At 49.6% G+C, this 24,269-nt stretch overlaps 1 protein-coding gene across 1 annotated transcript in view; it reads left to right on the plus strand.

Annotated features, from left to right (window-relative positions):
* The first annotated feature begins 9,619 nt into the window (after positions 1-9,619).
* The window catches only part of JCAD (junctional cadherin 5 associated), an 86,274-nt gene continuing 71,624 nt past the window's right edge, over positions 9,620-24,269 (plus strand). Inside the window, exon 1 of the mRNA XM_051821597.2 lies at positions 9,620-9,769. The gene's annotated coding sequence lies outside the window, so the exon portion shown is untranslated. The remainder of the gene's footprint in view (positions 9,770-24,269) is intronic.

Consider the following 24,269-nt stretch of genomic DNA (forward strand, 5'->3'; position numbering starts at 1 on the left):
CTTTCTCCATGGCCTTTTTGAAGTGCCATCCTAGCTGCGTACAGAGGGGCTGAGTGACAAGACTCGATGCTCAAACCCTTATTCTAAGGCCATTTGTGCCCCGGCAGCATCACAAAATGCACCCAGGAGAACTGGTCCTTGGGCTGGGACCCCCAGGGGCATCGGGCATCCAAACACCCAAGAAGAGCAGTGCTGTAGGCTGAGGTCGTGCCCTGATGGGTGGCAGAAAGGCGAGTTCTGGGTGAAGCGAGGCAGAGGCATTGAGAGGATCTGGGCAAAGAGGGGGCCCTTGTAGGGGCAGTGGAGCAAGACCACGTGGATGATGGCCACCCAGAGCCACCCGAGGCTGTGCACCTGCTGTCTGCCTCGCCCACTGCAAGCCCCAGACCCCCGTGTCCCCTCACCTGAGACTTCCCTTGAGTATCCCACTCAACGAGCAGCCTGGGACCTTTCATTTCTTTTCCCTAAGAATTGTGGTAAAATATGCACACTTTGCCATTTTCACCATTTTAACGTGTACCCTCAGAAGGTTGTGCAACCATCACCGTCTTACAGTTCTGGAACATTCTCGCCACCCCAAAGGGAAACCCCATAGCTGTGAAGCAGTTGCTCCCTTTGCCTCCCACCACGTCTCCTAGAAACGATTCATCTGCTTTATTTCTCTTTGGTTATCTTTTCCCCACTTTGGACACTTCAGATAAATAGAATCCGTAGCCCACGTGATGCTTTGTGCCTGGCTTATGTCACTTAGGGAAAGGCTGTCAGTGATCCTGTCCTTGGAAGCAGGTGTCAATGTCTCCTCCTGCGCTGAGGCTGAGTGGCGCTACGCTCGTGCCCACAGCCCCCTGTGTGTGGCCACACATCAGCCAGGGTCGTTTGGGCTGCTCCCACCTCGTGACTACCGTGAGCGGCACTGCCAGGAACATTGCCTGTCCCCCCACCCCCACCCCTAAGCTTTCACCTGAGCTCATGCATTCGATTCTTCGGGGCAGTATGCCCACGCGTGGAATGGCTGGTTGTGGAGCAAACCTGCCCAGTGACATCCCAGCAGCAGTGCCGGAGGGTTCTATGTCTTTGCTGGCACTTATTTCCGGTTGTTGTCTTTGTATTTATCGATGTATTTGTTTTTTTGGTGCTGGCCAGCCTGGTGGGTGTGAAGGGACATCACAAGCGAGTTTCAATGGCATTTTTTTCCTGATGAGTTGACTTATGGCCCTGAGCATCTTGTTTTTAAAGATTTATTTTACTTATTTGAAAGACAGAGTTACACATGGAGAGATCTTCCATCTGCTGGTTCACTCCCTCAATGGCTGTAACAACTGGAACTGGGCCAGGCAGAAGCCAGGAGCCTGGAACTTCATCCAGGGCTCCCACATGGGTGGCAGGGGCCCAAGCACCTGTGCCATCTTCCAGCTGGATCAGAGGTAGAGCAGGGGCCAGCACTGTGGTATATAGTAGGTTAATCCTCCACCTGCGGTGCCAGCATCCCATATGGGTACTGGTTCTAGTCCTGGCTACTCTGCTTCTGATCCAGCTCTCTGCTATGGCCTGGGAAAGCAGTAGAAGATGGCCCAAGTCCTTGGGCCCCTGCACCCACGTGGGAGACCGGGAAGTAGCTCCTGATTCCTGGCTTCAGATTGGTGCAGCTCCAGCCGTTGTGGCCATTTGGGGAGTGAACCAGTGGATGGAAGACTTCTCTCTCTCTCTCCCTCCCTCTCTCTTTCTCTCTCTGTCTCTCTCTCTGCCTCTCCTCTCTCTGTGTAACTCTCAGTTTCAAATAAATAAAATAAATCTTTAAAATAATTGTATTTCTCTCCTCCTAGGATGGTGTAGTTCTCCTCTGTTCTTTGCTGCACCTGAGAACCTTGAACAGTGCTCACCATTGCAGGGACTCAAAATATGAGTCTTCAAAAAGCTCATGAAAAATGCATGTTTGCATTAAAAACTTTGCACAAAATATATCTTTTTAAAAAAAGTTTATTTAGGGCCGGTGCCATGGCTCACTAGGCTAATCCTCCGCCTTGCGGCGCCGGCACACCGGGTTCTAGTCCCGGTTGGGGTGCCAGATTCTGTCCCGGTTGCCCCTCTTCCAGTCCAGCTCTCTGCTGTGGCCAGGGAGTGCAGTGGAGGATGGCCCAGGTGCTTGGGCCCTGCACCCGCATGGGAAACCAGGAGGAAGCACCTGGCTCCTGGCTTTGGATCAGCGCAGCGCACCGGCCGTAATGGCCATTTTGGGTGAACTAACGCAAGGAAGACCTTTCTCTCTATCTCTCTCTCACTGTCTAACTCTGTCTGTCAAAAAAAAAAAAAGTTTATTTATTTGAAATGCAGAGAGAGAGAGAGACTTGCTAGTTCCATTCTGCCTCTGTTCCCCGTGCCCCTGCAGCCCCGGTTCCTTGAATTCGAGGCTGTGAGTGAGACTCGCCTCCTGTAGTTTACGGTGTCGCTACTGATGCCGCCAGTGTCTGCAGCCCACCGAGCACAGGGGCAGCGTGGGAGCCATCAAGCGCCATGTGTTCCGTGTGTGATCAGGGTAGGGTCGCCCGCAGGGATCGGGAGGTGAGCATCTAGCGAGGTCACTGAGCACGGGGGAGCTGCAGGACGCCCCCGAGGAGGGAGGGAGGCTCTGCTCACACCATCCCCTGGTGGAGGAGGCTGGGCGCAGGCTTTCCCAAGCCCCGCTTCACTGAGGCTCAGGACCGACAAAAATCTGCTCCCCAAACATCCCCGTGGGGCACAGTGGTGGGAACTTGGCACAGGCACGCGGGCGTTGTTTTGGTCTGGTTTTGCTTTGATAACTTCGCTGGGAATTCTCTGTGCCGTACAAGTGCGAGTGTAGGCTGAAATCTGAGTGACCCGAGGAAGTCAGAGAGTCATAGACAGACACAGACTGTCTCCCTTTTGCCGGTTCGCTCACCAGTTGCCTGTGACAGCCAGGGCTGGGCCAGGTCAAAGCCAGGAGCCTGGATCTCCATCTGGGTCTCCCATATGGGTAACAGGGACCCAAGCGCTGAGCCATCGCCTGCTGCCTCCCAGGGGGTGCATTTGCAAGAAGACGGAATCAGAAACGAATCTGGGACTCAAACCCAGGCTCCTAATGATGAGATGCCAATGTCTCAGGAGCCAAACATCCACAAGCAGTGTTTACCAATCCGCGGGCTCTGTGGGTACCCAGACTCCTCCGGTTCTGCACTCAAACAAGGAGAAGATGCCTGACACTAAGTACACATCACTGTCATTCTTATCACAAGACAGGGCTCTTGACACGTTTCTGCAACATTAGCTACTGACTAAGGATGTCCTGGGGAGACGCGGGCGTTCCAGGATGGGGTGCTGACGTGATTAAATGGGAATGGCCCAGCTAATACAAAGCTTTCAGGAAGCTGTCCCTTAGGCAATCCAATAGCAAATAAAATTGGCATCTTCACTCTGAAATGATGGAGTTCCAAGACTGACTTCCTAGTACAGTGTGTTTCCTTTCTTTTTTAAATAAGTTATTTATGTTAGAAAGAAAGAACGAGGGGGCCAGCGCTGTGGCGTAGTGGGTGAAGCCACCGCCTGCAGTGCCAGCATCCCGTATGGGCACCAGTTCAAGTCCTGGCTGCTCCTCTTCTGATCCAGCTCTCTGCTATGGCCTGGGAAAGCAGTAGAAGATGGCCCAAGTCCTTGGGCCTCTGCACCCATGTCGGAGACCCGGAAGAAGCTCCTGGCTTCAGATTGGCCCAGGTCTGGTCATTGCAACCATTTGGGGAGTGAACCAGCAGACAGAAGACCTCTCTCTCTGTCTGCCTCTCTCCCCACCTCTGCTTCTCTGTAACTCTGCCTTTCAAATAAATAAATAAATCTTAAACAAAAAAAAAAAAGGAAGAGTGAGAAAATGCCAGCTCCCGTTTGCTGGTTCACTCCACAGGTACCTGCATGGCCTCGGGGAGAACTCAAATCCAGGACTCTCACGTGGAGGGCAGAACCCAACCACTGCAGCCACGGCCTCTGCCTCCCAGGGGTTGCATCCGCAGGAAGACTGGAACCCAGCCTTGCAATGCAGAATGCAGGCATCCTAACGGGGGGCTTAGCCACTAGGCCAAACGCCCGCCCCGGTGTGTTCTCTGACATCATCCAATTACTAATTAGCTTGTAAATTAATACTTACAAGTACATTCTTCTAACAAACATTTGCAAGCCCCCGGAAGCCTGTCAATAGTCAGGGCTGCACAAGCCCCTTTTGCTGTTCTCAGATCTTCCTAACACATTAGGACTACAGTGGGGCCATGAGTGGTCACACAGCGTGCACAGACACAGATGGTATGAGGGCTCTGTGTGCGCAGCTCTGGCCTCCCTACCTCTGAGCTGGTGGCCACCTCCCTAGCATGCCCAGCTGGGAGTGCAGGGAGTGAGAAAGCAAATGAGGAAATGGATGCTTTGCAGGGCACTGATGCTCCAAGAGAGATGGTGTCCATCCCCATTAACCTTTGTGCGACTGTAGGCTTCGTGGGGACAAAGTCGGACATGCGGGCACTTGCCTCCACCTGTTGTTGCCTTTCCTGGGGTACTGCGGCCCTCAGTGGTGGATGGTGTCTCAGGCAGCCCCTAGAGCAACTGTTCTGTTGTTCAGGAATTGTGCCAGGACAGAGATGCTGGCTGGGGCGTTAGTGTCAGAGGACTTTTGTCCTACGGTCTTGGGTTGGTTCTTAGACATTGCCCCCTAGCACAGCTAGGTTAATCCAGTTTCTGGGAGACAGGCCTCATGGTTCAGTAGATTAAGCCGCTGCCTGAGACGCCAGCATCCCGCAGCAGCACTGGTTCGAGTCCTGGCTGCTCCACTTCCCATCCAGTTCCTTGTTAATGGCCTTGGAAAGCAGCAGAAGATGGCCCAAGTGCTTGAGCCTCTGCGCCCGTGTGGGAGACCCAGATGAAGCTCCTGACTTCCGGCTTCAGCCTGTCCCAGCCTTGGCCTCTGTGGCCATCTGGGGAATGTGAACCAGCAGATGGGAAATCTCTCCTCTTCCCCTGTCTATCGCTCTGCTTTTCAAATAAATACCAAAAAAAGATACATATTGTGTCTGAATGAAGTTAGGGAGGATGTAAGATATAAAATCATCATGTTGACACTTTGCACCTAAATTGTAAAATCAGCTTCTGCTATTTGACACTTATCAAAAGCAGTACCATCAGTGCCAAATTCACCAAGCAGATGATAGAAATAAAACTTCCATCCTGTTGGGATTAGACTTTGAAGAGTGCGATGAGTTATTTTATCACAGCCTTTCTGATTCCTAAATTTCATACACTGATATTCAATTGCATCGAACTGTTTCTCCACACCCAAACTGAAGGTGAGGATTTAGAATAGAAAATAGGTGGAGGTGAGGCCGGCGTTGTGGTGTAGCAGGTTAAGACATCACCCGTGAGGCCGGCATCCCATATGGACACAGGTTCGAGTCCCGGCTGCTCTGCTTCTGATCCAGCTCCTTGCTAATGACCTGGGAAAGCAGCAGAAGATGGCCCAAGTGCTTGGGTTCCTGCCACCCATGGAGACCCAGCTGGAGTTCCAGGCTCCTGGCTTCAGCATGGCCCAGCACCAGTGGTTGTGGCCATTTGGAGGAATGAACCAATGATGGATGGAAGATCTCTCTCTCTCTCTCTCGCTCTCTCTCTCTCTAACTCTGCTTCCCAAACAAACTTTGAAGCATTTCATTTTTGTTTATTTTAATGAAAGGGAAGATCATCCACTCATTCACTCACGAGAGAGCTGTGGGTTGCCTACCGTGAGCAAGGTCTTCACATATGTGCGATGTGGTACAGTACAGCACAGGACACCTGTTAGCCCGACTTCAGAAAACAAGATTCAGTAACATGCAGGCTCCACTGTGGCCGAAGCGAGGCCAGAGGAGACGGCCGAGCCATCACCCTGGTGACCACTGCTCGCAGTCCCCCACTTGCCTGCTCCGTTTCCCATGGCTGTAAATGGAAGAGCCCTGGTTATTACTGGGATTTTTATTGTATTAAAAATGCTTAGCCTGAGATCCAGGCTCCTAAGGATGCGACATGAGATCAGTAACTACAGATGCTGCGTTCCCCAGCCTCTTCCTTTTGTGTGTCTGACTTCTAGACCTGACGAACCTTGCCCCGTTTTCTCCACTGCCTCGTATCCCTTGACAACCAGCGTTTTACTCTGTGTCTCTGAGTTTGACTATTTTAGATGCCTCGTGTGAGAGGAATCACGCACCCTCTTTGTCTTCCCATCCCTGGCTTCTTCCACTTAGCATTAGGTCCTCCATGGACCTAATGTGGCTAATGGACTCATGTGGCAGGATTTCTTTCTCTTTTTTTCTGAAATTTTAAATACTTTATTTGAAAGGCAGAGGGAGAGAGGGAGAGAGGTCTCCGTCTGCTTGTTCTCTCCTCTAAATGGCAGCAATGGCCAGGGCTGGGTCAGGCTGAAGCTGAGAACTTGGGGATCCATCTGGGTCTTCCACATGGATGATCATGACTCAGGTACTCGGGCCATCTTCCGCTGCTTTTCCAGGTGCATTAGCAGGGAGCTGGTTCAGAAGCAGAGTAGCCAGGACTTGAACTGGTGCTCATCTGGGATGCCGGTGTCGCAGGCAACAGCTTTACCCACTGTGCCACAACGCCGGCCGCAAAGTCCCTTCTTTCTAAGGGCTGAAGACCATCCCACGTGTGTATGTATCTCATTTCTCTGTCCATTCATCTTCCGATGAACACTGAGGTTGTTTCTGGATCTTGGCCATCGTGTACCGTGCTGCGATGAACACAGGGATGCAGGCTCTTGTGTATCCTTGAGCCCCTGATTTCAATATTTCCAGATACACACCTAGGAGTGTGGATCTGGAAAACTGAGTGTTGTCCCCAATATATCAAAAATAGGATTGCCGTGTGACCCAGCGATCCTGGCTGTTCTTTTGCTATAACACTTAAAGACGTGTAGTAAGGAGATATGAAAACCCAGTAACTCAGAATCGTACTCCTAGCATGGGAAGGCCTTCCAATAGCGCGTGTCCATTTCATAGACCAGGGAATATGTGTCTGTGTATGTCTCTCTGGAGTTCTTTTGATCCCAAATGTCCACTGTTGCTGCGATAACCCACTGACGATAAACATCTCGAGTCTACTTTTCAGTGTAATTCAAGCAACTTTTTCTGCTGGTTTGGTTATGTGCACGATAACTTGCAAAGTACCATAAGAGACCCAACGGTGGATTCGATCTGGTTTCAGTTTTCAAGGGGTTCCGCGTGTGCCGTGGGAGATGCAACGCAGAGTGAGAGGAACAAGTGTTATGGCAACGGCAGGCAGTGTTAGGGGGATACCGAAGACAAATCCTTTCTCATTTGAACAGTTTCGGCTGTGAGGGGGCTGCAGAGACAGAGTGGACAGGGCCATCAGAAAGAGGGCAGGCATGGGGGCTGGCGCTGTGGTGTAGCGAGCAGGTTAGCTCCTGGTTTGACTCTCAGCGGCTCCACTTCTGATCCAGCTTCCTGCTGATGTGCCTGGGAAAGCAACAGAAGATGGCCCAGGTGCTTCGGCCCCTGCATCCACCTGGGAGATATGGATGAAGCTCCTGGCTCCTGGCTTCAGCTTGGCCCAGCCCTGGGAGTTGTTATCTGTGGAGTGGATCAGTGTATAGAAGTCTCTCTTTCTCGCTCTCGCTCTTGCTCTGTAACTCTGCCTTTCAAATAAATAAAAAATAAATAAAAGAGAGCAGGCATTGAGAAGCACTGAGAAGCTCATTCCTAGAGACTTGGTTTCATGATCTGGGAAATGCTTCCCAAGGTCCCGGCAGGTACATCACACAGGGGCTGGCCAGGGTGTGCATGGGAAGAGAGAGAGCAGCTTGGCCTGCCAGGCTGAGGGGCTTAGACTTGATCCAACACAGGCTTTTGAAATCCCGTAGAGCCACGCCTGCAGATAAACTCACCGGAGAGGGGGAAAAGACAGGTTTCCGATTGGCTGGAAGATGGCAGCTCAGTTCTGTTATTCCCGGGTGACCTGTGATAATAACAGTGAGCACTGGTTGAGTGTGCTCTTTAAGAGCTTTGCATGCATTAGTTCACTTAATCGTCACAACCCTCCCAGGGGCTTGGGAGCTTTCTTCGTTTTTTTTTTTTACAGCTCAGGAAATGGAATTTTTGAGAGGTCAAGTCGTATGCTACAAAGAGGCAGGCTGGAGCCCCTTCCGGGTCAGCTGTATTCCTAAATGCACCTTCTTCACGGAGGTGCTGTGGATCTTTGTGTGCTAAATCTGGCTGGCAATGACATTTGTGAGAGGGATGTGCATGGAAGATGTGGAAGTAAGTTTTTGGTATTCACAGCTGGTATTGAAAAGGATGACAAGATGACAAAGGCGTAGCTGTCACCAGATGTGCACCTGCGACATTTAACCTGACTGGCTCCTCTGCCTGTGTCCTTCCTTCCTTCCTTCCTTCCTTCCTTCCTTCCTTCCTTCCTTCCTTTTCTTTTTTAAAAGTTTATTTATTAATTTGAAAAGCAGAGTTACAGACACAGAGAGAGAGAGAGACAGCTAAAGACAGAGAGATCTTCCATCCACTATCTCATTCCCCAAATGGACACAACACCCAGGGCTGGGCAAGGCCAAAGCCAGGAGCCGGGAATTCTACCCAGGTCTCCCATATGGGTGGCAGGGACCAAGGGATTTGAGCCATCACCTGCTGCTTTCCCGTGCATCAAGGGTGAGCTTGGATCAGAAGTGGGGTGGCCAGAACTCAAACCAGCACTCATGTAGGGTGCGAGCTGTGGCAGCTTAACCTGATGCACCACAGCATTGGCCCCCAAAATAAGATTTTTAACATGTTTATGATGGGACTCTGTGCTTAAAAAACAACAGCATAAATCCCACCCAAATCATGAATCTTATTCTATGTTGGAATGAATTTAGACTTTTTTTCATTGTATGAGTATATAGCATTTGTCAAACAGTGTTATTTGTAAAGCATATCACCACCTAAAATTATATATAGTCAGAATTGCTCTTCCCATTAAATTCAATCTCCTGTGCACAAGGACTTTTTTTTTTTTTTTTTTTTTTTTTGGCTCATTCATTGCTGTTTCCCTTGCATAGTGCCTGGCACACAGGAAGGTGTTCAATGATCAGTCACTAAAGTGAACTCTAAATTTATATCAAGAATTTGGACTAAATAAGACCTATTGGAAGGGAGAAATCATTTAACCACTGAGGAAATTAACTTTAGAGGAAGCCTGAGGCATAACACCTTGGTTGGATTTGGGCGAGGGAGGTAGGACCAATGGGAGTTTTTACCTCTGATTTCTTTGAAAACAGAGCAAACAGGCGAGCAAGCAAACAATGGAACGAGACAGACAGTGGGAAGCTGGGAGTGAATGAGTCTGATCAGCATGAATCCAAGGCTTTGGGAAGGATGAACTCAGATCTTCTATAAAGATGTTTTGTGTTTCAGATGTAAAGGGAGACGTTTAGGTTTCGCTTCCCTACTTTCAAATAATTTGCCTTAAAAGGAGAAAAGAATAAGAAATAGAAAGATGGAAAATTTGGAAGTCATCACAGAAAAAGCCTGGGTGGAGCTGGAACCACATATCCCAGAAGACAAGGCAGCCAGCCTGGGAAAACATCAGTCAGCAAGGGACTGAGAGCCCCCCAGGAAAAGCAGAGTGAGGGAAGAAGCGATGAGGACCACGGCGTTGCCAAGGGGAGAGCCACAGGCGCCATTCAGCAAGAGTGCCAACGGCTTTCACAGGAAGCCCCGGGGCTGATGGGGTGAGTAGGCAACCCCGGGAAAGACAGGACGAGCCGTCAGGGTGGAGGGTTCATGACGATCAGTTATTGAACGCTAAGAATTTTGGAATGGCATTTAATGGAACCACGGCTGGCAACACTCTTTTTTTTTAAGATGGGAAATTGGGAAGAATTGGAGGACATGGGTCCTACTGAGAATCTTAGAAATAAATAGAATTCCTTCATCCAGCTTCAGTGAGCACCTCTGGGACCACATCCAGGCGCTGGGGACACCAAGGTGTCCTGCCTGCTTGGAGCACACAGGGGAGTGAGTCCGCCCAGCTCACTGATGGTCCGAGTCCAGGTTTAGGGGGAGGAAGAGAATCTAACAAAGGAACCGGCTCGAGATGCGGTGGGGGGACAGGATGCTTTCCCAGGAGTGGGTTTGACTGCAGATCAGAGGGTGCCCAGCTAGGGTGGAGGGATGGGTCTAGGTGGGAGAATCTTCCAGAAGGAAGTCCTATATGGAGAAACAGGCAGGGTCCGTTCAGGACACAGAAGGAAGACCAGGGTGGCTGGGAACACAGAGAGAAGTCATGTAATCTAAGACAGAACCAGTGTGGACTAGAGGGCTGCAGTAGCCATCTGAGGTTTCCCCCCGGGGTACAGAATTCACGGGGGGCTGCGGTTTCAAGGAGATGTGACCAGGCGTGGACTCTGCACATCACCACTGTTCACCTCTTTGTGCACAAAATGGTTCCTATTTTTACCACCTCTGGTGGGCAAAGACTGCTCTGGGCTTGCTCATCTTCTCTCTGTCTCTGAGACCTGCACGCCTGAACTCCTAGCATTTTCTTGATGATCCAAGGCACCCCAGAGGAGTCTTATGCCTCTGAGGTGTCCGGGCTCAGGAATTGTTGACTGTGTTTCCCTTGAGAGTTCTGGGGTCTGTCTCCAGAGGAATCCACTTCTGCTTGCTGCCATCATGCTTGTCTCTAACTCCACACTCCCAACTTGCTCCGGAATGGAAAACGAGAGAGCCCAATGAGGGGGCTTCCATTGAATGCTGCTGCATGGGTTTGCGGATGTCAACTGGGTTTTCTCTTAGACCTCGCTGAGCTCCAGAGGGCAGGGTGGGGGAGTAAGCTCCTGCTGCTACCTTAGCACTATGGCGTCTAACACGGCAGCCACTAGCCATATGCTCCAATCAAAATTTCAACTAATTAAGATCAAATCAAGAATGTAGTCCTTAGTTGTACTAGCCACTTTATTGTCTTTCTTTTTTTAAAGATTTATTACTTTTAAAGATTTATTTGCAAGTCAGAGTTACACAGAGAGATGGAGAGACACAGTTTCTATGTGCTGTTTCACTCTCTAAAGAGACCCAATGGCCAGGGCTAAGCCAGGAGCTTCACCCAGGTCTCCCACATGGTTGCAGGGGCCCAAGCACTTGGCCATCTTCCACTGCTTTCCCAGGTGCATGAGCAGGGAGTCTGATCAGAAGTGGAACCAATAGGCCGGCGCCGCGGCTCACTAGGCTAATCCTCCGCCTAGCGGCGCCGGCACACCGGGTTCTAGTCCCGGTCGGGGCGCCGGATTCTGTCCCGGTTGCCCCTCTTCCAGGCCAGCCCTCTGCTGTGGCCCGGGAGTGCAGTGGAGGATGGCCCAGGTGCTTGGGCCCTGCACCCCATGGGAGACCAGGAAAAGCACCTGGCTCCTGGCTCCTGCCATCGGATCAGCGCGGTGCGCCGGCCGCATCGCGCTGGCCGCGGCGGCCATTGGAGGGTGAACCAACGGCAAAGGAAGACCTTTCTCTCTGTCTCTCTCTCTCTCACTGTCCACTCTGCCTGTCAAAAAAAAAAAAAATAAAATAAAATAAAATAAAAAAAAAAAAAAAAAAAAAAAAAAGAAGTGGAACCAAGGCTCACTAGGCTAATCCTCCGCCTGCAGCGCCTGTACCCCGGGTTCTAGTCCCGGTTGGGGCGCCGGATTCTGTCCCGGATTCTGTCTTCCAGTCCAGCTCTCTGCTGTGGCCTGGGAAGGCAGTGAAGGATGGCCCAAGCGCTTGCGCCCTGCACCTGCATGGGAGACCAAGAGGAAGCACCTGGTTCCTGGCTTCTGATTGGTGCAGTGTGCCAGCCGTAGTGGCCATTTGAGGGGGTGAACCAATGGAAGGAAGACCTTCCTCTCTGTCTCTCTCTCTGTGTCTCACTGTCTAAATCTGCTTGTTAAAAAAAAAAAAAGAGAGAGAGAGAGAGAAGTGGAACAGCTGGAACTCAAACCAGGACCCATACGGGATGCTAGCATTGCAGGCAGTGGCTTAGCCTACTGTGCCACCATGGTGGCCTTGTGTTAGCCACTCTCAAGGGCTCAGCGGCCACATATTGGACAACACAGATAGGAACATTTCTATTAGATAGCGCTGTCTTAGAACAACACGGAGGCATGAAGCTAGCGACCTACAGTATTCACATTAATACTGTGACTCAGCATCTGCCTGCCAGCCACTCTAGGGACGTGGCCCTATCACTGAGCTCACAAAAACACGTCCTGTGAACGTGCCCTTGCAGAATTGTTGTAATCATCGTCACGGCATCAAGGAGATGCTCAGAGATCCGCCAGTTGCAGCAGAGAAGTGGACTCCAAGCTAATTGAAATTCCGCAGCTGCTCACTGGGACATCTGACTTCTTCCTGGATTCACCTTCCCGCAGTGTCTACAAATAGACACAAGCCCCCTCCATGTCCCACAAGCTTAACCTAACTTGAGAAAAATCTCACGACCCCACCGAGCCTTCGACCGTTCACCCTTCAACCTTGGGAGACCGGGTACAGTCAGGAATCGGATGTTCATTAGAAAAAGGAGAGTTGGCTCAGTGAATTAATGAGCTAGTTACCCTATCTTCTGCTCTTGGAATAGCAAATGAAGGAGCGGATGGAAGATCTTCCAGCTGAATGTTATATAAAAGTCGTGTCAAGGTGGAATGCATAATGCGTTCATGATTACTCGGCTTTCATTATAAGCCAGCTCGAGGATGTGATCTGGGTCTACAGCAGGGGTGGAGAACCCGTTTTTACTGCCAAGGGCAAGTTGGATATTTATAACATCATTCGTGGGCCATGCAAAATGATCAACCTTAAAAATGAGCCCGCCAGAGGTGTTATTGAATTTTGAGTTCCGCCTGTGGTTGCCTTGGCAGGGCCAGGCCATGTGGTTCTGGAGGCCTTACAGGGCCTGTGGGCTAGAGATTCCGCGTGGCCGGTCTAGAGGATTCCATAGTGACAATGGTTAATAGCATTGGGCCATTGCCCTTAGACCCTCGGCAAGGTGTGTAGCATTTCTATGTGTTACAGATAGGGAAACTGAGACTCAAAGGGGTGGGGACAACAGGAGTACAAGGGGGTGGGGCTAGTGGCCCAGCAGGCGTGCAAGGGGTGGGGCTAGTGGCCAGCAGGAGTGCAAGGGGTGGGGCTAGTGGCCCAGCAGGAGTCCAGCTTGAGACTGATTCGGCTGTGTGTCCCCCACAGAGCAGCCCACTGCATGGCAGCTCTCTAATGCACACGCCTGTTTCCCAGCACCTGTGGCGATGGGTGGGGAAGACGGGCAGGTGGCTTGGGAGGACACAGAGACAGAGTGACAGGGAGAGCTGAATCCTAATGGGCCAGGCTGATGGCTTCCTCCTCTGGTGGTTCTTGGGGACTGAGCCTTGGCTTTCATTGACAATGAAAAAAAAAGGACAAAAAAATTTTGACACAACATATTTTATTCTGACTTGCGATCAACTAACACAGCCCGACATGAACTTCAAAGACAAGTTCCACTGGACTCAAAACACAGCAAGCAAGCAAAGAGAGAGAAACAAAAACCCGCAAATAGGACTAACTTGGCTGCTTGCATCACAGCCGCTCTGGGTGTAGAGGACTGTCTGTGACAAGGGTGGGCTTGCACAGGTGGCTGCAAAGTTTCCAGCCAGCTGCTAACGGGAGAGGCTCATGGCTGTTTTCTGAGCATCTCTCCGAAGCCAGGCACTCACTAACCAACGGTGAGACTCAGTCCTTGCCTACGAGGAACTTGGAGTCTGGGCTAGGAAACTCACAGTTAGGCAAACAACACAGCAAGATGAATGCTGCCATTTGGGGAACCTGTGAAGTTCAAATGAGTAGAAGCTCCGTGCGTTCTTGCCATCCCGGATTCACAGCTACGGCAGGTCAGGTGGGGATGCACGTTTAAGAATGAATGAGACGGCACGTGGGTTCTTGGGCTGTTGGTTAGAGCTGAGGCCACATGGACAAGGCACCAGGGACACCAGCTTCCAGGGTCAAGGTCATGAGACCACTGCTAAAGCTGACCCCAGGAATCAATTCAGAAGCCCAGGCTCAAAAGCCGAAACTCATTCACTCAGGGTTGGAATCAGCTTTCTTCATTGCACCCGTAACGACCAACAAAACTTAGCTGCAAATAGAGAAACAGGGCAGGGATCAGAAAATAGAGCCATCAGGGGCCAAACTGTGAAATGCAAGTTCAGTACAGGAGAGACAAACGAGGGCGTGGTCCAGAAAAAGACCCAGAGTCCCTGGAGTATGGACATGGAGTTGTCCCACGACCAGAGGGATTGCCAGGGAAAAGGATGAGGGGAGAGAGGGCTTGGAGTCGAGTCACAGCTCGCAGTGCCCCACCCCAAGGCCGGCTCGGACTGGAATCTGAATCACCAGGCCTGGCAACCTACGCAAACGGATTTGAAGGGAACTCACTTCCGGTGTGAGCTTGTCATCCTGCGTGAGAGGCTACGTGTTGCTGGTTTTAGAGAGAGGGTGGGAGGAGGAAGGGAGGGGGCCTACTCCAGACCTCAGCCATCAGAGAAGGAGAAATTTGGGCCAGAGAATGGGAGTGAGAACAGAGCAGTGAGAGTGCAGGAGGCCCGCTGGGCTAAATCTGTGAGCTGCGTGGGAAAGAAGAGAGGGTAGGAGTAGGCTCTGCAGAGGCAAGAGCTGTGACGTTGGCGCAGAGCAGGAGGGAGCTGATTTCTACCCATCAGGCCACCATCTGCGTCCCCCACCCTCCAGCCCAGGACTGCCGACGGGAGAATGCAGGCAGTGACATATTATGCACACGCACAGCGACAGCAACCCCTAGGCACCCCCAGGCTGGCTGGGTCCCCTGCCTCTCCCATATGTCACAGTAGTCCTCTGACTGTCCCGGTGACCTCAAGGTGAGGAGCGACAAAGCAAGGACGCCAGGGCCTGATGATTTCCTGTACCAACCCCCAAAGAAAGATGGCATCCTTTCCTTTCATCTCTGAGGGCCCGGCAAAGGGTTCTGCAGTTAAAGTAGAATCCCGTGGAGGCCTCACTCTGTTTCAAACAAGGCGTCCAGGCTCTAGGGCAAAGATCTGATGGTTGCCAGCCAGGGAGATAAGCCCATGTTCCATGCAGCTCCAGCGTTCTGGGTTTCCTTTGGAGACTCCCACAGCAGAACGTGTTTGCTGATGTTCTAAGAGGTTCCTTTGGCTTTGGTGCTGCCCACCAGCGTCAAACACTGGAGCTCAGGGTGTGTTTGTGGGGAGCTTGGGGCCAGAGCACAGGGCAATCCGCTCAGCACACACTCAATCCCGGGTTCAGGAAGACATCTTGCCTCTTCCGCTGTTTGCTCTGTAGTCCCAAAGTGGGACCCGCTACGGGCCTATGTCTGCTTCTCACCTCTTGGGTGCACCAACCATGCCACTGAGAGACAAACTCCAAGTGACTCAAACAGAGGTGGGTACATTGACTTTCAAGAACTTGGAGCTTTGAATACAGCTATTGCTGTCTGCAAGTAGTCGACAAAGTCATCTCTCCACGTCTCTCCACCTTCTCAGCTCCCACGCCGCTCTGAGGAGCCCTGACGTCAGGGCCCGGGTGCTGGCCCCACCCAGCTGTAACAGCCACCTCAGCCCTGGTTTTGACAAGAGCTTCGCTCAGAGATAAATTTAAGCTGAAATCCCATCATGCTATTAGCATCTCATCCAGAATCGCATCTATTTTTGAAACGTTTTCTCTTAGCTCTGTGCAGTGATCTTTTAATTGTGCCAAACAACCGTCAGAAATTACATTGCAAAGCTGCTCACGAATGTCCCAGTCGGTCCTCCTGAAGCCGCCAGATTGTTCCTCCTCCCGTGTTTCTGGGTTTTATTTAGCCACGAGGATGAGGACAGGCGTACGCACCTGTGGTCTGAATAAGTCTCTGAGCCTGGAAGGAGATGAATGAGCTTGGCCCAGCGTTGTGGGCCAGGCATTCTGTGTTTTCCAAGGCTGTGCCTGCATCAGCCTGGCATTGCCGATCTAGCCGTGGGGTTTGGCTCCAGTTCCACCCGTTGGCCCCAACCTTATTGATCACTAGCACGTGAATTGGAGCAGAAGCTGACCGGACAAGCTGACCGTGGCCCCTGCCTCCACTTTGGAAGGACAGCCTCGTCCCTGAGGTCTGCTGGCACCGCATCCCTTAGAGCGAGTTGATTTCCAGCTTCTAGGGTTCTGCTTGCCATGATCCAACATTTGACTGAACGTGGAAACGGATGTAGGAGACAGGAATTAGCGGTGAAATGCTTGCGTCTCTTCTAACCACCTCTGCAACCCTCTCAGCTCCCTCCCACTGGCTGTCTATTTGTTGTGCACATATTGTCTTCACCAATGGTCATCAAGCAATCAGCGAGTAAGCGCTTGTGTCTGGGGTGAGCTTTGGACCTCAGTGTGCCATTAGGGCATCTCGGGCATCATTAGCCCTGGAAAGAAAGGAAGGCACAAAACACCATTATTTACCATGTTGCTGGCTTCCTCAGATTGCTTGGTAACAACCCCTAAGCTAAAGATGATAGCCCTTTATTAAATAAGCACCTGTTAGGGGTAGGTGTCTGCTTCCCATGTCAGAGTGCCTGGGTTTGAGTCCCACCTCCACTTCCAATCCCAACTTCTTGCTGCTGTGCACCCTGGAGGCAGCAAGTGATGGCTCCAGTTGAGTTTTTGCTACCCACGTGGGAGGCTGGGATTGAGTTCTTGGCTGCTGGCATTGGCCTGGTCCAGTCCTGGCTATTTTAGGCATTTGGGAAGTGAGCCAGCAGTTGGAGTATCTCTCTCTCTCTCTCTCTCTCTCTCTCTCTCTCTCCATCTATATCTCTGATTTTCAAATACAATTAAATAGAAACAAAGACCCCCATTAAGTTGAAAATGAAAATATCAACACATTGTCTGGTTGTTCATCAAGCTTAATTAAGCACCCAAAGGGCTCTTCAAAGTTTGTGGAAAATTGGAATGAAAAGTTTATTTCGGCACAAAACTTTCTTGAAAGCTGTTCATATTTTTTCCCTAATAGGTATTTTGCATGAATTTTTCGAAGACCCCCTTGTAGGCATTGATTTCAAAAATTTGGGGCACTCCAACAAGCTGACCTTTTAATTATTTTCCCATGAGTTTTTTTTTTTTTTTTTTTTTTTTTTTTTTTTTTTTTTTGACAGGCAGAGTGGACAGTGAGAGAGAGAGACAGAGAGAAAGGTCTTCCTTTTGCCGTTGGTTCACCCTCCAGTGGCTGCCGCGGCCATTGCATCGCGTTGATCCGAAGGCAGGAGCCAGGTGCTTCTCCTGGTCTCCCATGGGGTGCAGGGCCCAAGCACTTGGGCCATTCTCCACTGCACTCCCAGGCCACAGCAGAGAGCTGGCCTGGAATAGGGGCAACCGGGACAGAATCCGGTGTGCTGGCGCTGCTAGGTGGAGGATTAGCCTATTGAGCCGCGGCGCCGGCCTTCCCATGAGTTTTTCGAAGTGCTCGCATTTTCATAAACGTAACCGAGAAAGGAACAAACCAGTCATTTTGAATCTATTTGGAAACAATCGTGTTTTCATGCATTGTGAAGAACCTTTGTATAGCAGAGTTGAGTGTGTGTGTGTGTGTGAGTGAGTGCACTTTAAAAACCTCAAAATACAGAAAGCGTTGCTGTTCGGTAGACATCTGGCGTCGGATGCTCCGTGCCAAGTGACTAACTCATCCACAGTGACTTCTTATCCCTTTGGGTGAAGTCAGGCAACCTCGGCACTGCGCGCGGGGTGGCAGCCGCCCCCCTGCAGCCCAGGAAACAGTTAGTGTGCTCTCGAAATTTTTATGTACTTCCAAAGAAACTTCCCCAAAGGTCGTCCAATACTTCTGTCCTGGACAGCCATTAGTAGCAACTAATATATATATATATATATATATATATATATATATATATATGGAAACATCATCCACCTTTCACGCCCTTGGTCCCTGGTGTTCCACGGAGATTTGACAGATGGAAACACAGCAGTTGTTGTGCAAGGAGCTGCCAAATGGGACAGCCAGCCCAAGGCAGGATAGGAGAGGCGCTGGAAGACAGACCCTCTCCCGGGAGCCTCTGCTGTCTCCCGCTCCCCGACACCACCGCGGTTCAGTTCCACCCAGCAGGGGGAAGCAGGTGCAGCCAGCAGGCTCCACCCCCTTCTCCCCAGCCCGGTGCAGAAAGCGACCCAGCCTCCCTTCATTTCACAGAGGGAGTAGGACTTCATCAAGGCGTGCAATGAGTCTTAGGGGAACCCGGCTGGAATTCCAGCCCAGTGCTCCATCCATCACCCCCATGTGTCATTCCCACCATGGCATCTAAAAGCGCTGTTGGGATTGTCAGCCCTTCTGTCACCAATGGCTTCCTACGACTTGCCCTGCAGAGAGAAAGTAGAATTTCATTTGGGTTAATGGGCATTGTTTTTGGACGCTGACCACTTCCTTGGGATAAAGGCCTGTTTTCTGTGCTCCTGCCTTCTTGCCTTCCCGTAGCCTGGAACCTGAATGGACTTCGACCAGGTCCTGCCTTTGGATCAATCACACTTCTGACTCCAGTTATTTTTACAGAAGAGAATCAACTGAAATTGCATCAGGGCCTTTATCTTGCTGTCTCCCAAACTATTTGATTTAAAACTTGAACTTGAGGCAGGCTGATTGCTCTCTCCCCCCTTGCTCTGGGTCAACCAGCGGAAGCCCTGTAGTAAGAAATCCTCCAGCTCTGGCTGAGACCAGCAGTCCTGGAGGGCAGCCATGTTTGCTGACTCGGCCGAGGGGCGGTTTCATCCTGAAATTGCCGTGGGATGAATGAGTTTCCCGTTTTCCACACTAATGCTAATGATCTGGGAGGGTACTTCAGCTTGTGGAAAAATCGGGTTCAAAGAAAAGTTTCTCTTGGTGCAAAAATATTTGCAATCCATGCATATGAGGAATCTTCAAAAAGTGTGTGAAAGCATATATTATGAAAAAAAACCCATGCATGGACTGTAATGCTTTAGCGCCCAAACAATCTTTTCATTCCATTTTTCTATGAACATTTTGAAGCACCCTCGTCTCTTCGGGAGGTTGAGGCTGGAGCAACCCTCGAATTTTTAATTTTATAAATTTATAATAACTCTTCCATAATTTTATAAATTTATAATTTTCACTATCAGCCTACTTTGCTGTTTTGTCCCAAAATCCACTCTTCACTTTCACTAATTTTAGGCAAATATTGACTGGAATTCCATGAGGTTCAGGGTACTATGATAGCTCTTTTTCAATAAGAATGAATACATGACAACTCATTTTCCCTCCCGCCATAAAGGATCAGCTGAGTTAGGCAGTGATGTTACTGATAAAACAATATTGGATCATAACACTTCCTTCAACCTAATGACCGAGCAGGTTTGCTAACATCATGCCCTTAAATTATATCAAGCTTCCCAGACACCTGCTATACAAGCCCAGGCCACTGCCTCCGAGAGCTTCCCAAAAGTCTACTGACTATTAGCTCAAAGGGAGGTGCTGGGTGTATTGGCAGTCGGCCCCCACTGGGAGTGGAGAGGCTGTGGATCACCAACAGGAAGTACACATCTCGCCCACCTCATTCTACCCCAGTGGGAAAATCCTGAGGTTCATTCTTCCATATTTGTTCCATTGCCCGTGTGATGGGTAACAGCAAAATGTCATGAACAAGAAATAAAAATCTACCAAACCTAAGAAATTTGTTCTGGACTTTAAAAAAAATAGGAAAATATCAGGAAACCTCTTAAAAATTAGTTGGCTTCTGGGATGATCCAATTTCTTTGTTTACAAGAAAGACATAAGCATTTTCAAGTCCCATGTGCCAGGTTGGGAAGTGCTCAGATCTACTGCCTTGAAAACCCCAGCCAGTGAGGGAGTGCTCAGCTAATGAGCTGTGGGAGCCACCATGGCTAAGACAGTGGGGATCCCTTTTGTCAGCACGAGCAACCTTTTCAAGAGTGGGCCCAGGCTAGGCCATAGTTCTCCACCTGGATTAGTGGCAGCACTCCCAGCATGCAAAATTCCGTGCAGAAAATCCAAAGCCTCTTCCACACATAGACGGAATTTTCTGCCTTGAGCCGAGGAGTGACATCCTGTGGACGGCTGCACACCGGAAGACGTGCGCTCCCCACAGCGCTGTCTGATGCTGTGCGCTTGCAGCTCACAGAAGGGGCTGCTTCCTGCCCCGTTAGCACAGTGCTCCCTTTGCACTGATTTGTCCCACAGGGCTGTGGAAGGGCAAAGCTCGATGCACAAGAAGAGCAGACGATACGTAAGCTTTACTTCCAGCTGTTTTTCTGCATAGTGCATCTTCAAGTGCGCTTTGTATGTGTTCAATTTTCCTGTAGTAAAATCCATTTTTTTTTAAAGTTGATGTGTTTTTTCTTTTGGTGACAGTTGAATGCCACAATCAATTCTAAATTTCCCATTTTCTACGGAGTTGATGGAGTTATGAGAATTTGATAACCCAAACAATTTGCCGAGTAATTTCAATGCTTAACATGTCAAGGGATTTCATGTAAGCACCTTGATATTCCAGGAAAAGGACGAGATTAGTAGTATAAGTCTGCAAAATAAAACTCTCCGTGATGCCACGGATCCCTGCCATGCAGATGGGCAGGGCACATAGTTGGAAGCCCTTGGATTACACAATACCTCCTTAAATCCATGGGCAACCTTAAACAGACATTGTAGCTCTGGGTCCAGCTGGAAAATGATTGGCAGACATTCGCGAGGTTGACCCATCACTCCCCAGCTCCACCGCTCACCCCCATACCCACTTCCCAATATCCAGCCTCGCATCTGGGGACTAGCTCTCATTTCTTTGGCTGGTAGCTCACTTGTCCATCACTAGGAATCCCACTTATGGTCCTTTTATGTAAGGGCATCTCCTGCCCTTCAAGTAGTGCCTGGGCCTCTGATTACTTGGAGTTTCTGCAAAGCTCTCCTCCAGGCTACAACCACACACACTTGGCGAGTGTATACAATGCCGCCACCACGTCTTTTATTCGTGACAGAATTTTTGAACTGGAAGGAATCTTATGGTTGAGAGTAACCATAAGAAATTTCAAAGAAATTTGAAATGCAATGACCAACCCCAGGGTCACATCAAAAGAGAGGCAAATGAAGCAGCTGGTGCACGCAGACTGGGAACTTGGAATGTCCTTGTTTAATGTGCACACACAGGCTCTGCCTTTTCCCTGATGTCACAGTTTGAGGTGCTCTGTCTTTACACCAAATATGTAGATCAAATTACTCTGAAGAAATAGCGAATATAGAAACTGAACTTGATTCATAAAGAAACTTAAAGGGGGGGAGGGAAGGTTATATAACTGGAGGGGAAACTAAAACCAGTGACTATTAGGATACCCGCCATTCTAGTGTCAGGATTGTTATATTTTAAAAAATTATCCACCTAAGAGGCAGAAGATAGGGGGAGAGCACTTCTATCCACTGGTTCATTCCCCAAATGTCCACAACAGCCAGGTCGGGGCCAGGTCTGAAACTAGGTAAGGAACTCAACCCAGGTCATCCACAGGAGTGTCAGGAGCTCAATTATTTGAGCCATCGTCACTGCCTTCCAGGGTCTGCATATTCAGGAAGCTGGTGTTACAAGCCGAAGCCATAACTTGAGCCCAGGCATTCTGATGCGGCCCAGTGTTTTGAGCCAATACTGTGGAGCAATGGGTTACACTGTTGCTTGCAATGCCGGCATCCCCTATGAGAATGCCAGTTGGAGTCCCAGCAGCGCTGCTTCCTATCCAGCTTCCTCCTAATGCACCTGGAAAGGTAGTGGAAGGTGGCCCAAGTGCTTGGACTCCTGAAACCCATGTGGGAGACCCAGATGGAGTTCCTGGCTTCAACTTGGACCAGCTCAAGCTGTTGCAGGCATTTGGGGAGTAAACCAGCTGATGGAAGATCTGTGTGTGTGTGTGTGTCTGTCTGTCTGCCTGTCTGTCTCTGTCTCTCTCCCTCTGTCTCTGTTGTTATTCTTTTAGGTAAATAAATAAATCTTTAAAACAACAGCAACAACAAAAACTGGTGTCATAAAACTGGGCCAAACACCTACCCATTCCTGTCTTTTGTTGTTGTTGTTGTTAAGGGCCAATCCACTGGAAACCTGTGGGACGGTATAAGCAGAATGAACATGGATTAGATGGCTGTGACCACCTTCAGAGTGCCAATGGCCTCTGCTCGTGTTTGCCAGGGTTCTCTAGGGAAACATCTGATTGATAGGCTGTGGACGGGTAGCTATGACTTAATATGGGGAATTGACTTCCGCCATTATGGAGCTGACAATTCCCTAAATCTGCAGGTTGGGCAGGCAGCTGGAGCCCCAGCAGAGCTCAGGGGGTCAGTTCTAGTGATTTCCTGCAGGCAGGGGACCCAGATGTGCACAGGTTTCAGTTGAGTTTAAAGGCAGGAAAGGGGTGGCATTATGGCATAGTAGTAGGCTCATCCTCTGCCTGCAGCGCTGGCATCCCATATGGATGCCAGTTCTAGTCCCGGTTCTAGTCTGGGTTCTAGTCCTCTTCCGATCCAGCTCCCTGCTGATGGCCTAGGAAGGCAGTGGATGATGGCCAGAGTATTTGGGCCCTTCCACCCGCATGGGAGACCCAGAAGAAGCTCCTGGTTCCTGGCTTCAGATCAGCCAGGCTCCAACCACTGCAGCCACTTGGGGAGTGAACCAGAGGATGGAGGACCTCTCTCTCTCTGTCTCTCCCTTTCTCTGTCTGTGACTCTGCTTCTTGAATAAAGAATCTTTGAAAGAAAGAGCAGGAAAAAGCCATGTCCCCTTTCAAAGGCAAGCAGGCAGGAGGCGCTCTCTCCTACTCAGTCTTTCTGTTCTATTTTGTTCTATTCAGGCCGATTGTCCTCGGCCCTTCTACGTCTGGGAAGAGAGTCTGCTTTTTCTCCATCTACCAATAAATGTCAATCACATGCAAAAACCTGCCTATGGAGCATTGAGTCGAACACCTGGGCACCTCCAGACCCAGCCAAGTGGACACACAAAATTACTCATCACACCCTCTATTCTATCTGAACTCAAACTCCTCGACTTCTCCCACCCCTTGAAAAAGAGGAGTTTTCAGAGTCTTTAAACTTGCTTTGCCCCTTTGTGTGTTTTCTTTCCTACGTCTTCTGTTTCTGACTCACACCTGCCTATCAAACCCTTTCTTTAGAAAGTCCATATGCATGTGTACAGATATAGAAAATCTGACTTGGGTGACTGTTGAGAGAAACATTCGTTTAGAAAACGACTGTGTGGAATCGGATGGAGGTGACACAAAAGACCTTGGGGGAGGAGAACTGACTTCCATTTCCTTCTGTGGATCATAGCCATTGTCTGACCTTGGACAAATCGTTTGCTTTATCTATAATCACTTCTAAGGATCCCTCCAATTCTAGAAATCTCTACAAGTATCCAGTATACTGTTTGGGTTTGTTTCATGACTGCTGTCTCAGAGAGAGAGAGAGAGAGAGAGAGAGAGAGAGAGAGAGAGATTTCCACCTATGGGGACAGGAAATTTGTGCATATCTGGAAAACCCTGGAAATTTGAACCATTTGGTCCCAAATCAATAGCATTATCTTTTAAAATACAGTCTGAGTTAAGTTTCCTGCCACTTGACTGGAGAGGACTATGAATTTTAGTTTAGTTTTTGCCATTTGTAATGTTTATTAACTACGCATATTGTCATAATCTTCCCAGGCCAATTTTAACAGAAGACTCCATACCCTAAGGTATTAGAATGAGTGAGAGCTTTTCTTAGCACCACCTGAGAACTAACTGACTCTATTTTTCATCCTGCGGGAAGCTGGATTTGACAGCTAATGGATCTGTTTTGTTCTAAAACTACCATCTGTTCCAAGGCACATTTTCAGGTTTCTATCATCACCATTATGTGTGAGCTCTGTAAATATGTGTTCATAATTGCTCATTTCTAAGAAAGAAAGATAAAAGCACAATTACTCTTCTACGCAAAAGATGTAGTACTTACGCACATGTAGATGGGGTGAGGTTTCAGCCAATTAAGAAATTCGATGTACCCACTGACCTAGCTAAGTGCAAAACCGACAGCTCTAGCAGTAAAAGAAATTTCTTTTTTTTCTTTTTAAGATTTTTATTTTTTTTTTATTTTATTTTTTTTTTTTGACAGGCAGAGTGGACAGTGAGAGAGAGAGACAGAAAGAGAAAGGTCTTCCTTTGCCGTTGGAT

This window comes from Oryctolagus cuniculus, chromosome 13 (genome assembly GCF_964237555.1).
Source record: "Oryctolagus cuniculus chromosome 13, mOryCun1.1, whole genome shotgun sequence".
Classification (NCBI taxonomy): Eukaryota; Metazoa; Chordata; class Mammalia; order Lagomorpha; family Leporidae; genus Oryctolagus; species Oryctolagus cuniculus.